Source organism: Prionailurus bengalensis, chromosome B3, assembly GCF_016509475.1.
Source record: "Prionailurus bengalensis isolate Pbe53 chromosome B3, Fcat_Pben_1.1_paternal_pri, whole genome shotgun sequence".
NCBI classification, from domain to species: Eukaryota; Metazoa; Chordata; class Mammalia; order Carnivora; family Felidae; genus Prionailurus; species Prionailurus bengalensis.
Window position 1 is genome coordinate 125077304 of NC_057355.1, and position 14357 is coordinate 125091660.

General features: G+C 37.0%; 1 pseudogene; it reads right to left on the minus strand.

The window, feature by feature from the left end:
• Window positions 1–6107: 6107 nt before the first annotated feature.
• LOC122468112 overlaps window positions 6108–14357 on the minus strand; it is a 40915-nt pseudogene continuing 32665 nt past the window's right edge.

Below are 14357 nucleotides of genomic sequence, written 5' to 3' on the forward strand. Positions count from 1 at the left end.
ATCTGCCAAAAAACAAGACTCCAGGGCCAGATGGCTTTCTAGGGGAATTCTACCAAACATTTAACGAAGAGTTAACATTCTCTTGAAACTGTTCCAAAAAATGTAAATGGAAGGAAAACATCCAGACTCTTTCTATGAAGCCAGCATTACCTTGATTCCAAAACCAGACAGAGACCCCACTAAAAAGGAGAACTATAGACCAATTTCCCTGATGAACATGGATGCAAAAATACTCAACTAGATATTAGTCAACCGGATCCAGCAATACGTTAAAAAAATTATTCACCACAACCAAGTGGGATTTAAACCTGGGATGCAGAGCTGGTTCAATAACCACAAACCAATCAATGTGATGTGATTGATCACATCAATAAAAGAAAGGACAAAAACCATATGATCCTCTCAATAGATGCAGAGAAACCATTTGACAAAATATAACATCCTTTCTTGATAAAAACCCTCAAGAAATTAGGGATAGAAGGATAATCATAAAAGCCATATAGGAGCAACCCAATGTTAATATCATCCTCAATGGGGAAAAACTGAGAGCGTTCCCCCTAAGGTCAGGAACAAGACAGGGATGTCCACTCTCACCACTGTAATTCAACGTAGTATTGGATGTCAGCCTCAGACAACACAAAGAAATAAAAGGCATCCAAATCAGTCAGGAGGAGGTCAAAGTTTCACTCTTTGCAGAGGACATGATACTCTATATGGAAAACCCAAAAGATTCCACCAAAAAACTGCTAGAACTGATCCATGAATTCAGCAAACGTGGCAGGATATAAAATCAATGCACAGAAATCAGTTGCATTCCTATATACCAACAATGAAGCAACAGAAAGAGAAATCAAAGAATAGATACCATTTACAATTGCACCAAAAACCATAAAATACCTAGGAATAAATCTAACCAAAGAGGTGAAAAATCTATACACTGAAAACTATAGAAAGCTTATGAAAGAAATTGAGGAAGACAAAAAAAAAAAAAAAAAAAAAAAAGGAAAAAGATTCCATGCTCCTGGATAGGAAAAACAAATATTGTTAAAATGTCGATACTACCCAAAGCAATCTACATATTCAATGTAATCACTTTCAAAATAACACCAGCATTCTTCACAGAGATAGAACAAATAATCCTAAAATTTGTATGGAACCAGAAAAGACCCCAAAGAGCCAGAGCAATCTTGAAAAAGAAAACCAAAGCAGGAGGCATCACAATCCTGGACTTCAGGCTGTATTACAAAGCTGTAATAATCAAGCCAGTATGGTACTGGCACAAGACACTCAGATCAATGGAACAGAATAGAGAACCCAGAAATGGACCCACAAACGTATGGCCAACTAATCTTTGCAAAGCAGGAAAGAATATTCAGAGGAATAAAGACAGTCTCTTCAGTAAGTGGTGCTGGGAAAACTGGACAGCGACATGCAGAAAAATTAACTTGTATCACTTTCTTACACCATACATAAAAAGAAACTCGAAATGGATGAGATACTGAAATGTAAGACAGGAAGCCATCATAATCCTCGAGGATAAAGCAGTCAAAAACCTCTTTGACTTTGGCCACAGCAACTTCTTACTCAACACATATCCAGAGGCAAGGGAAACAAAAGCAAAAATGAAATATTGGGACCTCATCAAAATAAAAGGCTTCTGCACTGAAGGAAACAATCAGCAAAACTAAAAGGCAACAGACAGAATGGGAGAAGATATTTACAAATGACGTATCAGATACAGGGTTAGTATCCAAAATCTATAAAGAACTTATCAAACTCAACACCCAAAAAACAATGAATCCAGTGAAGAAATGGGCAAAAGACATGAATAGACACTTCTCCAAAGAAGACATCCAGATGGCCAACCGACACATGAAAAAATGCTCAACATCACTCATCATCAGGGAAATACAAATCAAAACAACAATGAGATACCACCTTACACCCATCAGAATGGCTAACATTAACAACTCAGGCAACAACAGATGTTGGCGAGGATGCAAAGAAAGAGAATGTCTTTTGTACTGCTGGTGGGAATGCAAACTGGTGCAGCCACTCTGGAAAACAGTATGGAGTTTCCTCAAAAAATTAAAAATAGAACTACCCTACAACCCAGCAATTGCACTATTAGGTATTTATCCAAGGGATACAGGTATGCCGTTTTGAAAAAGCACATGCCCCCCAATGTTTATAGCAGTGCTATCAACAATAGCCAAAGTATGGAAAGAGACTAAATACCCATCAATGGCTGAATAAAGATATATATATATATATATATATATATATACATACACACACACATACATACAATGGAGTATTACTCGGCAATCAAAAAGAATGAAACTTTGCCATTTGCAACTATATGCATGGAACTAGAGGGTATTATGCTAAGCGAAATTAGTCAGAAAAGACAAATATGACTTCAGTCATATGAGGACTTTAAGCCACAGAACAGATGAACCAAGTGAAAGGAAGCAAAAATAATATAAAAACAAGGAGAGGGACAAAACATAAGAGACTCTTAAATATGGAGAACAAATGGGGGCCGGGTTGTGGGAGGGGTGATGGGCTAAATGGGAATGGGGCATTAAGGAATCTACCCCTGAAATCATTGTTGCACTATATGCTAACTAACTTGGATGTAAATTTAAAAAATAAATTAAAAAAAAATCATCCTCAGTGATAAAGGCCTGAGGATATTTATTTAAATTATAAAAGCTGATTATAGGTAACCTACCCTAATTAAAGTTAATAGACAAAAAGAAGCAATACAAATTCCTAAGTAAGTTAGGATTATTTTTAGATTTTATTTATTCATTTTAATGTTTACTTATTTATTTTGAGAGAGAGAGAGAGAGAGAGAGATTGAGAGAGAGAGAGCACAAGCAGGGGAGTGGCAGAGAAATGGAGAGACAGAGAGAATCCCAAGCAGGCTCCTCACTGTCACCACAGAACCCTATGCAGGGTCTAACTCATGAACTGTGAGATACGACCTGAACTGAAATCAAGGGTCAGATGTGGGCACCTGGGTGGCCCAGTTGGTTGAGTATCTGACTCCAGCTCACGTCATGATCTTGTGATCTGTGAGTTTGAGCCCCAGGTCAGGCGCTGTGCTGACAGCTCAGAGCCTGGAGCCTGTTTCAGATTCTGTGTCTTCCTCTCTCTCTTCCCCTCCCCCACTCACACTCTGTCTCTCTCTCAAAATGAATAAACGTTAAAAGAAAAAAAAGAGTCAGATGTGTAACTGACTGAGCCACCTGTGTACCCCAAGATTTTATTTTTAAGTAATCTCTACCCCCAGTGTGGGGCTCGAACTCACAACTCTGAGATCAAGAGTTGTGTGTTCCACTTACTGAGCAAGCCAGGTGCCCCTGAAATAAGTTTTTAAAAGCAAATGGTTATTTGAGTAATAAAAACATATTATACTTAATATGCTTTAAATAAAGGCCCAGTTTGTGCTTTGTGGGACTTGACCTTTTTTTTAAATACCTATATTTATAATTTTCTAAATAAGTTCTTTATATGAAAAGAAATTGCCTGTAGTTATGAGTAGCTTGCTTAAAAAATTAAGCATCCAATTGTTTGTATCATTATTTATAATATTAAATAAAATGAAAAACATATTCAACAACAGAGAATTATTTAACTTATGTTACACCATTAAAACAATGCAATTAAAATAATGACTTGCCTTAGCAGTACTTGTTTAAATCATTTTAAAGACATTAAAATTCACGTGTATAACAATTTATCTATATGAGAAAAAGCTTTTGACATGATATTAAGTTTAAAAACATATAAAACAATAAACAATTGATGACAATCAGGTACAGCTATGATTAGTGAAACAAAGATTGGAAGGCAAGTGCATCATGTTTCATTATTGCCGTGTTTTCATGTTGAAATAGCAGGTGGTACTACCAACATTTTTAATAAAAATTACAATGATTACCATAATAAACATTCTCGTGGGAAAATTTTTGTTCCTATCATTTGTAATTGCCTTACAACAAATCCCATAAATAGACATATTAGATCAAAGAATGTTTCCAAAACTTCTTATCTAGTGCCAATTGCTACTCAGAAATTTTTATACAAATGTACAGTCCATCAGGCAGTAAATAGGATGCCCCCTTGTAACTTTCATTTTTATTTAATTAATTTATTTATTTCTGATTTATTTTTATTTACTTATTTTTTTATTTTTAATGTTTACTTTTGGGAGAGAGAGAGAGGCAGAGGCAGAGAGAGAAAGAATCCCAAGCAAGCTCCGCACTGTCAGCTCAGAGCCTGACATGGGACTTGATCCTATGAACTGTGGGATCATGACCTGAGCTGAAATCAAGTGTCGGATGATTAACTGACTGAGCCACCCAGGTGACCCCCATTGTAATTTTTAAAAAGAAAAGAAAAATGAAGTAAACCATCAACATTTGAGCCTTTTTTTCCCAAATGGGGTTCTAAGATCCATTGTGTTTTATGATTACTATAGAAAATATGCAAAGAAGTTGAGAAGACATCATTGTCATGTACTGCTGCTTTTCAGCATAGTAACAAGTGTGTTTGGAAATTGCCTGTTTTCTCTGATTAGGAAGCTTTGTAGAGATCCGCAGGAAATATATTTCCAGTAGTTTCTGTAGTCAAGGGGAAGGAAGCCATGACTGCTCTGAGTGAGACCATTCTGTAATTATCGCCCCTTGAAGACCACTTCCAATCTCTGTAAGCTAGGTAAAGTAATTTATGTCTGAATATTTCTCATTTTTAAGAACAGTTCTTACTTTCACTGAGTTCTGTTTGTCTGGTTTTCCCATGCTAATGTTTAAATACTTTATAGAATTTTGGCCAAGTCCTTATTTATATCTTTTAATATAACTGTAGGATTTTTAAAAATGTAATCACAATATAATCACTTTGCATTTAGTCCTTCAGTAAATCCTAGGAAAATGACAGAATACCTGTTCAAAATGAGATGTACAGCTTTATTTAACTTTTTTGTTTGTTTGTTTCACCACAAATTGCCACACTTATCTTTGCTTTGGACACCGCTGCCTGAAATTTTCTGTAACTGAAACACAACGATAAAATGTAGAGTTTAAGGAGACATAATAACGTCTGGAACCAGGATACTTATATTTGACTTTTTCTCTTTATGAAGTTCCAGTTCCTTCATCTAACATGAGGATAATAATAGTAAGTGCCTCTAGGGATTTTATGACTTTCAACAAGATAATGTAAAACATACATTTCTACATATCACTAAGTGGGTGCCAGGTCTTGCTTCATTTATCATCATTATGATCACCACCATAACCAAACCTGTGGTGGATAAGCTTCTTAATCAGTAGGTCTCAGATACTGAAAAGTGGGTTTTGTTTTTGTATTTGTTTTGTTTGTTTGTTTTTTGAGAGAGAGAGTGCAAGTGAGCAACGGACAGAGAGCGAATCCCATGAGGGGCAGATAAAGAGAGAGAGAGAGAGGGAAGGAGAGAGCAATGCAGGGCTCAAGCTCACCTGATGTGGAACTTCAACTCATGAACCATGAAATCATGACCTGAGTCTAAGTCAGATGCTTAATGAATGAGCTGCCCAGGTGCCCTGGAGAGGGGTTTCAAATGAAGATTCTTGGACCTCATGTCCAAAGATTCTGATTCAGCTTGTGGGGCTGGGCCCAGATAATTCTGATGTAAAAAGGTTCCACTGACTACATTTTGAAGTTCTGACTTACAGCTGGTCTAAGAATTAAAATGACATGAGACAGATTAACAGGAGGAAACAAAGTTTAATTTTGTAAATATGATGAATTCACACAGACATGAAGTTCCAAAGACAGACAAAATGAAGGACATATGCCATCCTCATCCAAGAAGGGGATGGGGTATGGGACTTCAAAGAAAAGGAAAGCAATTCATGGGAAGATGAAAAAAGAGTAAATGTTTGACAAACAAATGTTCACTGACCCATACGGAAACAAGGGGACGAAGAAAGGAATTTTAACAAACAGACTTTGCTAAATTCCTCCCTGTCTACCTAATTCATATTTTACTGTAGTTATCTATGGTGATAGCTCCCTTCCTGGAACAGGTCCTTTATCTAAATTCTTTCAGGCAGTTAGGGGACGGTCACAATTTCTTCCTGGGTCATTTGGACCCTGATTGTTTTCTGTGTGAAATATAATCTGCATGCCAAAGTGGCACACTGTGGAGCAACTTGCCCTCGGTCCCTACAAGGGTTAAGGTAAGGAGCTTAGCTCTCCTTTTTTTTTTTTTTTTTTTTTTTTAAGTTCAATCACATGGAAGTAGAAAAAAACAGAAAAACTGTTTCAACAAGGCAACCTGTTTCCAAACTGATTATCCCATGTTAAATGTGAATAACTATTGATGATCTACCAAATAGTACACATGTTGGGAATAGAGAGCCCTCTTGCTTTCTTCCTGTTGCTTTCCTTCTGGGGAATTTTATTGTTCTGTGGGTGGTGGATCAGAACAGACAAAGGAGTGGACCCATAGCAGGATACCATCAGGAAGCACCCAAACAGTGGTCAAGATTGGAATACAGATGCTGCATGGCCTAGATACATTCTTAAATCCCCTGTGGCTTAATCACTTAAATCCACTGTGCCCACTTTCTCATCTGTAAAATAGGGAACTAATACTATCTACCTTATAGCATTGTTGTAACAATTAAATGATGGGATTTTGAAATAGGATGACTAAAGTTGAAGTGCATTTTAATTAATCATCTTTGTTCAGCTGTCTTCCTCCCTAAAGGTTGGCAGTCATTGATCAAATAATGTATCCTATCTCTTCCTCTCCCCAGCCAAAGACGGTGCCTATGATACTGAATACAAATTATAAAAGGAAACATGGAACACTGGTCAAGCAAAATGTATTGCTCTGCCTGCAATTTCCCCTTCTCTACTCCAGATATTAAAAACTAATTCTCTCAGTTATTCATTGCTGGCAGAGATGATTAATTTAATCTTTACAGATAAAGTAAAATGTTTGGACGAAAGGAGCAAATACTCTGCTGAGGCTAATTGTAAGGCACATTCGGGTGAATAATTCATTGTGTGCAGTATAATGATATCATAGATGGTTAGCCAAGAACAAACATCAATTCTATAAAGAGAATTAAACTAAAACCAAGTCCATTTGGCAGCAGAAAATGAATATAGTCCTTACAGCCAATATGGATCTCGTTTTGGTAGATCCTACCAGGGCCCAGAAGGATTCAAATGTTAGCAATTTATGATAGTCTTCTTTCATGATTGCCTTTATTTCTCAGTGCTGACTTTTCATATTCAGCAAAATATTTTGAGTATCACCTGGTGTTTAGAATTGTGCTAGTGTAAGAGGGACACTGGAAAGATCCCATACTGCTGCTATGCGTGGTGGCTGTGTATGTGACTTAATCTCGATGAGCTTTCAGTTTCTCACCAGAAAAATGGAGAAAACAAACATGGGATTGCTATGAGGATAATATGAGATTTATTTAAACATCACTTAATATAGTGCTGACACTGTAGCAAGTACTTGGTCAGGGAGAAAGATGGAGACATGTAATATGTGTACATGGGTATATCTATAAAAATATACATGCATATTATAAATAACATTTCTGTCTATCCTACCATCCAGCTATCTTCCCTTTTACCACCCAGCCTTATTCATTTTTCAAGGTATTTTCCTTTCTTCCACACATTTTATAATCCTCATCAACAAATACAAGAAGAAAACAGATGGAAAGATTCTTTTCCTCATTAGTAGTTAAAAATGCAAATTATAGCACCCTGGAAATGAGGATTTAAAAAAAAAAGATAACATGAGCTGATGTGGCTAAGATAAACTAGTTCCTTACTAACAATACTTTACAATCTTTTTGTAAAGCAATATTTCAAAAGTAAGAGCCATAAATGTGCTCTTAGTCAGCATCCCTTCTCAAAAAGTGTATCCAAATGTGCCAGAAGCAAAAATTTAGTGACGCAATTAATATCTTCATGGGTAAACCTAAGATGGAAAAAGTTTTAAAAAACAAACACCACAAATGGAAGACTATGTAATTTATGGCACAACCAAACAATGGAATGTAACAGAACAATTAAAAATGGTAATAACATATAAAACATGTAAAAACATGAAAAATATTTATGACAATGTAAATAAAAATGCTTAATAAGTTCTATATCAAGATTATGACTAGACTACGCATATGTGAAAGTTATAGCGAAAAAAAATATATGAGCTTTTAATGAGGTAAAATTAGCAATTTTTGTGATGACAATTTTTGGAATTTTTAAAAATCTTGGCATTTTTCTTTATTGAAAAGTGAAGATCAAAGTCTTACCTACTGTGTGACAGCTTCTCACTGAACTGAAATTATATGTACTTTCTTCCCTTTTTAAAAATAATACAATGCCATTTAGTTGTACTTCTTATTCTGGACTTTCCATATATTATTTTTTATTACTTCCACTGACTTCCTGCTTGTTTATTTCTTCCCAGAAAGCCTTTAAACCCTTTAAGGGCAGAGGTTGGGTAATTTCCATTTTACAAATAGCTCACAATATCTTGCCCTGACCCGAAATTCAGTAAAGATAAGATAAACTGAAGAGAATTGGCAACAAATATGAATGAATCACAAAAGTATTACCAATAAATTTAGATAAAACTGATTTATCAATTTGGGAGCTGGTTAACCAAACCAAAATGCTTATTAGGCACCTTCATGCAGGATAAGGATAAGGAAAGGCACTTGGGGCTTTGTTCTCTTGATCCCTTCAAGGTTCACCTTAAGTCTGGTGTCACTAATGTACTGCCTCCTGCTGCTGTTCTTTCCATCCTGGATTCTTACAGATGTGTTTATTTCCTTGATTTTCCCCCAAACACCATTCAGATAAGCCATTTGCATCTATGTCAGACTCACTAAAGATTTGGCAAAATAGATACGCACACTCACACAATGGGAACTTTTGAAAATGGAAGGTTAGATACTCTTTGTATCAGTCACATTCTAGTCAGGAAAGCAGAAAGCACACTAAACATTTAAACAGAGAGGACTTAACAGGAAATTATCTGAACAGGCATCTGAGGTGAGCAACTGGGTATACAAATGAACAATGGCCTGGTATGTATTACAAAAGAACTCTGACCCTTGAGCTCTGTAGGAGTCAGCCCAGCACGGTCAAGACTTGACCAATGAACACTAGTTTCCCTATTTTCTTTATCCACTATCCACCCTTCCCCCAACTTTGGGGAGTATGTCCCAAACCAAATATGCTCTCCAAATCAATCCCATGATACCCTGCTTCTAACTAGCCTGCCTCCAAGATTCCTCATTCCAACAAGCCCCAGTCAGAGCACACCTGAAACCTTCCCCTTCTTTCACCATAAAGATTTTCCACTCTCAGTCTGCCTTGGAGTTGCTGCCAAGTGCACGTGATGGTGGTTGACTCCTTTGCTATGGAAAGCATTGGATAAATAGCCTGTTTGTTCTCATTTTGGAGTTCTTTGTTTTTTGCCACAGTTTGGAATTTAAAAATGAGGTTACACTGAGGTAATACAAAGTTAATAAGCACTGCAAGTCACCACCACCCTTAGTGTTGGAGGAGAAAAAAGGAGATATTAGAGCCTAGAAGCTCAGACCCCACACAGTTGAGGAAGGGGTTACCATCTGGCTGATGATAGCAAATCAGGATCTTGGAGAGGGATCTTGGCTTATGGCTGGGTCTGAGCCCTCTGAGACAAGGATGCTGCCCCTCTTATCTGGTACATCTAAGAGGGTACAATGAGGCTGGTCCTGGAAATGCCAGAAGATAGACGCTGAAGCTGACTGATGCTATTTGAATGAAGTTCTTTGTCAGGTGGATGGTTATAGAAATAGCAAATGGCTCCAGTGACAAGAATAGCAAACAAAGGGGAAGGAGCAAGTTCCCAGCAAGTCCCCAGACTCATTGTGGCAAAAACTAACAAAGGCAGCTGACAAAAGAAAATGCTTAGATATATAGCATCTAAGCAACACCATAGCAAAGTAGAGTATAGAAAGGCAACAGAGGAGAAAGACAACCTCTTAATAATTAACACCCTCTGTCCTTAAAAGAAGTTTAGCCACCCACACTGCCCAAAGCCATTATTAGTTAGCTTTTTCTTCCTTTGTTTTCTTCTCATTCCTTCCTGAATCATCTTTATTTTCTCCAAACTCCCAAGAAACATGACTCTTTCTTTTTTACATTGCATTCTTCTAAACTATGCCCTGGGAGACTCACTGTTTGTACCCTAAATCTGCCAAATGGAGGCATTTTGCTTTACAAAAACCTGTTGCTCTAGAGGAAAAAAAAAATTATACTACTCCCTTGGGAGACAGAAGCAGCTGCCACCAATTGGGACTTCTAAAAGCCTTTTTGTCCTTGTTTACTTTGTTATGCATGTTTCCATGATATCTGTGCATATGTGCTGGCAGATGCTAGGGTGACTGCAAACGTGAGGTTTCTAGGAAGTGGCATCTCACTGTGGGAAAATGCATGTTCACAAAGGTAAGGGCAAGAAGATTCAGTGGTGGGGGAGGGTAAAGGAATGCAGATATAGGGAATGAGGTCAAAGTTGGGAAGCTCTCAGAGTCCATACCTGCAGAAGAATGTTTTCTTCTGTTAACTTTTCAAAGTAATGTAATTTGAAAAGATAATCCATGTTCATTGTAAACAACAAAACAGCATTGTTGGTATGTAAAGATGTGAAAATCCTCCCTCATCCTCCATTATTTCCACTTCCCAGGTATATCCACTTTTTATTGCTTGGTATGTATTCTTTTTTTCAATAGGTAGTCCCCTCCCACACTGCCTTGGGTTTAGCCACATGACTTGCTTTAGCCAATGAGATGATAGCAAATCTTATACAAGTAGGAGCTTGAAAAACGCTCCTGCATTAAGGTTTGCCCTGTCCTGCTGTTGGCAACCTTTCTACCTCATGTGAACAAGCCTAGGCTGGCTTCCTGAAGGGTGAGAGACCACATGGAGGAAGGCCTCAGTCACCCTAACCATCCCTGACTTTCCAGCAGAGGCCTGGGCATGTGAGTGAGGCCATTCTCGACCATCCATCCATCCTCAGCTAAGTGAGAACAACTTCCAAACCCATTCATTGACTCATGAGAATAGATGTTTTAAGTAACTGAGTTTTGAAATGGTTTGTTGCACATTGTAAGTTAGTTCATAAAGATGAAAAGATATAAATAGGTTTTTATTTCTGTGTATAAATATTACAGGTTTAAAAATATTTTTTATTTATAGCCACGTGAGTAACATATGGTTACATTCTTTAAAAATTGCAAGCATCCAGGGGTCCCTGGGTGGCTCAGTCGTTTAAGCATCTGACTCTTGATTTTGGCTCAGGTCATTATCTCACAGTTTGTGGGGCTCCTCTCTGACAATCCAGAGCATGTTTGGGATTCTCTCTTTCTCTCTCTTTTTTTTTTCTCTCTCTCTCTACCCCCCCCCCCGCCCTTCCCCTGCTCTCTCTCAAAATAAATAAACTTAAAAAAAGAAACAGAAAACATTCTCTCTCTCCCTTTGCCTCTCTCCCCTTCTCATGTGCATGCTCTCTCTCTTAAATAAAAAAAATTAATTTAAAAAATCACAAGCCTACACATAAGGTGAAAGAATCCCTTTAATCAGTAGCCACCATCCAAGTCATCAGTGGGTATGTGTTCTTCTGGATCTATACCTGCTTTGTGAATTAGAAAACAGATTTTACTTTCTTCACTTTTTACTTTATTCACTCAACAGTATGGCTTGGAAATATCTCCATCCCAATGAACTTAAGTCTATTCCTACATGCATGCACACATGTACCTTACTGCTTTACTACCTAAATCTTTATAATATGAAATCTGTTAAATCAAGTTACTCTCAATTTATTCTTTTACAAAGCTGCCTTTACCTTCTTTCACATTTATTCTTTCACTTGAATTTAATATTCATCTAGTCAAGATAGATGAAATATCTTGTAGGGAATTCTGGGGGATTACACTGAATTTATTAAGTTTGAAAGACTTAAGTTTATCGTATTGCACCTCCCATTCACATATTATATTTCTCTTTTACTTAGGTCTTGTCATCACCTTCAGCAAAATTCTATAACTTTCTATATATTATTATACATTTATTTCTAGACTCCTTTATCGTTGGTTTACATATTGTGTTTCCATCAGAAGAAGGATCTTTATTTTGTTTAATGCTTATTTATGATTATTTATTTTGACAGAGAGAGAGCAGGGGAGGGGGAGAGAGAGAGAGAGAGAGAGAGAGAGAGAGAGAGAGAGAGAGAGAGAGAAAATCCCAAGCAGGCTTCATGCTCAGCACAAGGCCTGATGTGGGGCTTGACCCTGTGAGATCATGACCTGAGCCAAATCAAGAGTCAGACACTTAACCAACTGAGCCACCAGGCACCCCAGAAGGATCTTTAAGTCTATTATGTTCCACTGGTACATAGGAGAGCCCTAGATTTTTTTTGTTTTTTGCGTTATCTTTTATCAGGCCACAATACTGAACTTTCTTATTCATTCTAATAGGAAAACTAAGACAATCAACTGACAAACTCTAGAGGTAATCTTATCACTTGTAAATAATGATTAATTCTTCCTTTCACTATGTATATCTCATATAATTTTTTTTTTATTTTATTAGATTAGAACTCTGGTGTAGAGTATTAAAGGTGTTAGTAGGCATCTTTAGCTTCTGACTTTGATGGGAATATTTCTAGTGATTCACTATTGATCATGATATTTGCTATGGGTTGCTGGTAGAAATTTTATATCAAATTAGAGTTGTTTCTTAGTTCTCATTTTCTTGGAGTGTTTTTTTTTAAATAAAGAATGGGTGCTGAATATCATCAGATGCTTTTTCACTATCTATTGAGATAGTGCTTTCCTTCTTATTTATGAGCTGAATTATCATAATAAATTCTATTATTAAACTACTCTTGCATTTCTGAAATAAATACTAGTTTTGTTGTATTATTTTCTAAAACACTACAATGCCTTTTTAGTAGTATTTTACTTTAGTAAAATACTGTTCACAAATGAACTTTTTCAATAGTTTTATTTTCTTATTGTCTCCTTATCTACATTTAATAATAGATTATAGTTGACAAGAGGAACAAGAGGATTCGAACTGGAAGAGTCCATTTATATGTGGATTTTTTTTGATACAGTGCTGTAAATGTATTTTCTCTTATTATTTTTTTTTAATGTTTATTTTAGTTTTGAGAGAGAGAGAAAGAGAGAGTGTGCACTCACAAGCAAGCCAGGGGAGAGGCAGAGAGAGGGACAGAGGATCCGAAGCAGGCTCTGCGCTGACAGCAGAGAGTGTGATGTGGGCTCAAACCCATGAACCATGAGATCATGACCCGAGCCAAAGTTGGGTGCTTAACCGACTGAGCTACCCAGGTTCCCCTCTTTCTTATTATCTTCTTAATAACATTTTATTTTCTCTAGGTTACTCTATTGTAAGAATACAGTATATAGCATAACAAAATATGTGTTAATTGACTATGTTATCTGTAAGGCTTCCTTCTGGTCAACAGTAGACTGTTCATGGTTAAAGTTTTGGACTTTCAGGGTGCCTGGGTGGCTCAGTCTGTTAAGCGCCCGACTTTGGCTCAGGTCATGATCTCGCCATTCATGAGTTTGAGCCCCCGGGTCGGGCTCTGTGCTGACAGCTTCAGATGCTGTCTCCCTCTCTCTCTGCCCATCCCCCGCTCATGCTCTGTCTATGTCTCTCAAAAATAAATTTTCAGCTGCATGTGGGGTCGGCACCTGTAACCCTCATGTTGTTCAAGGGTCAGATGTAATTCAACTCCTTTATCCTTGATGGTGTAAGAGTGGCTTATAGTTATCTCTAGGTATAAGGTACTGTGTTTGTATGTCTGTTTGTATGTGTGTGTTTTGCTCTGCCAGTGACATATCTACATTAAATTCATGCAAATTCTTCTCTCCTCATCTATCTATCCACCATCTTTCTCACTCTCCCTGTCTCTATAAATCTATCAAGTATTCATCTATATATAAACTATTGCCTCCTCTGAGTAATTTTGATTTTCATCTTCTAAAATAGCTGCTGAAATTTTTATTTGTATCTTCAGTGCCTCCCTTTTTTCTTGTGTTTTTCTCGGATTTTTGAGATAGCATTTGAAAATGGTAGTGAATACTCACATAGCTCTTTATAGACAGGCACTGTTCTCAGTGTTTTTCATGTATTGACTCAATTCAATCTTCATAGCCACCTACTTCTGGTTGAACATGATAAACTGTATTAGTTGGGATTGATTTGGGAAAACAAAACACCCCAGATATTTCAGCAAAGAGTACTTA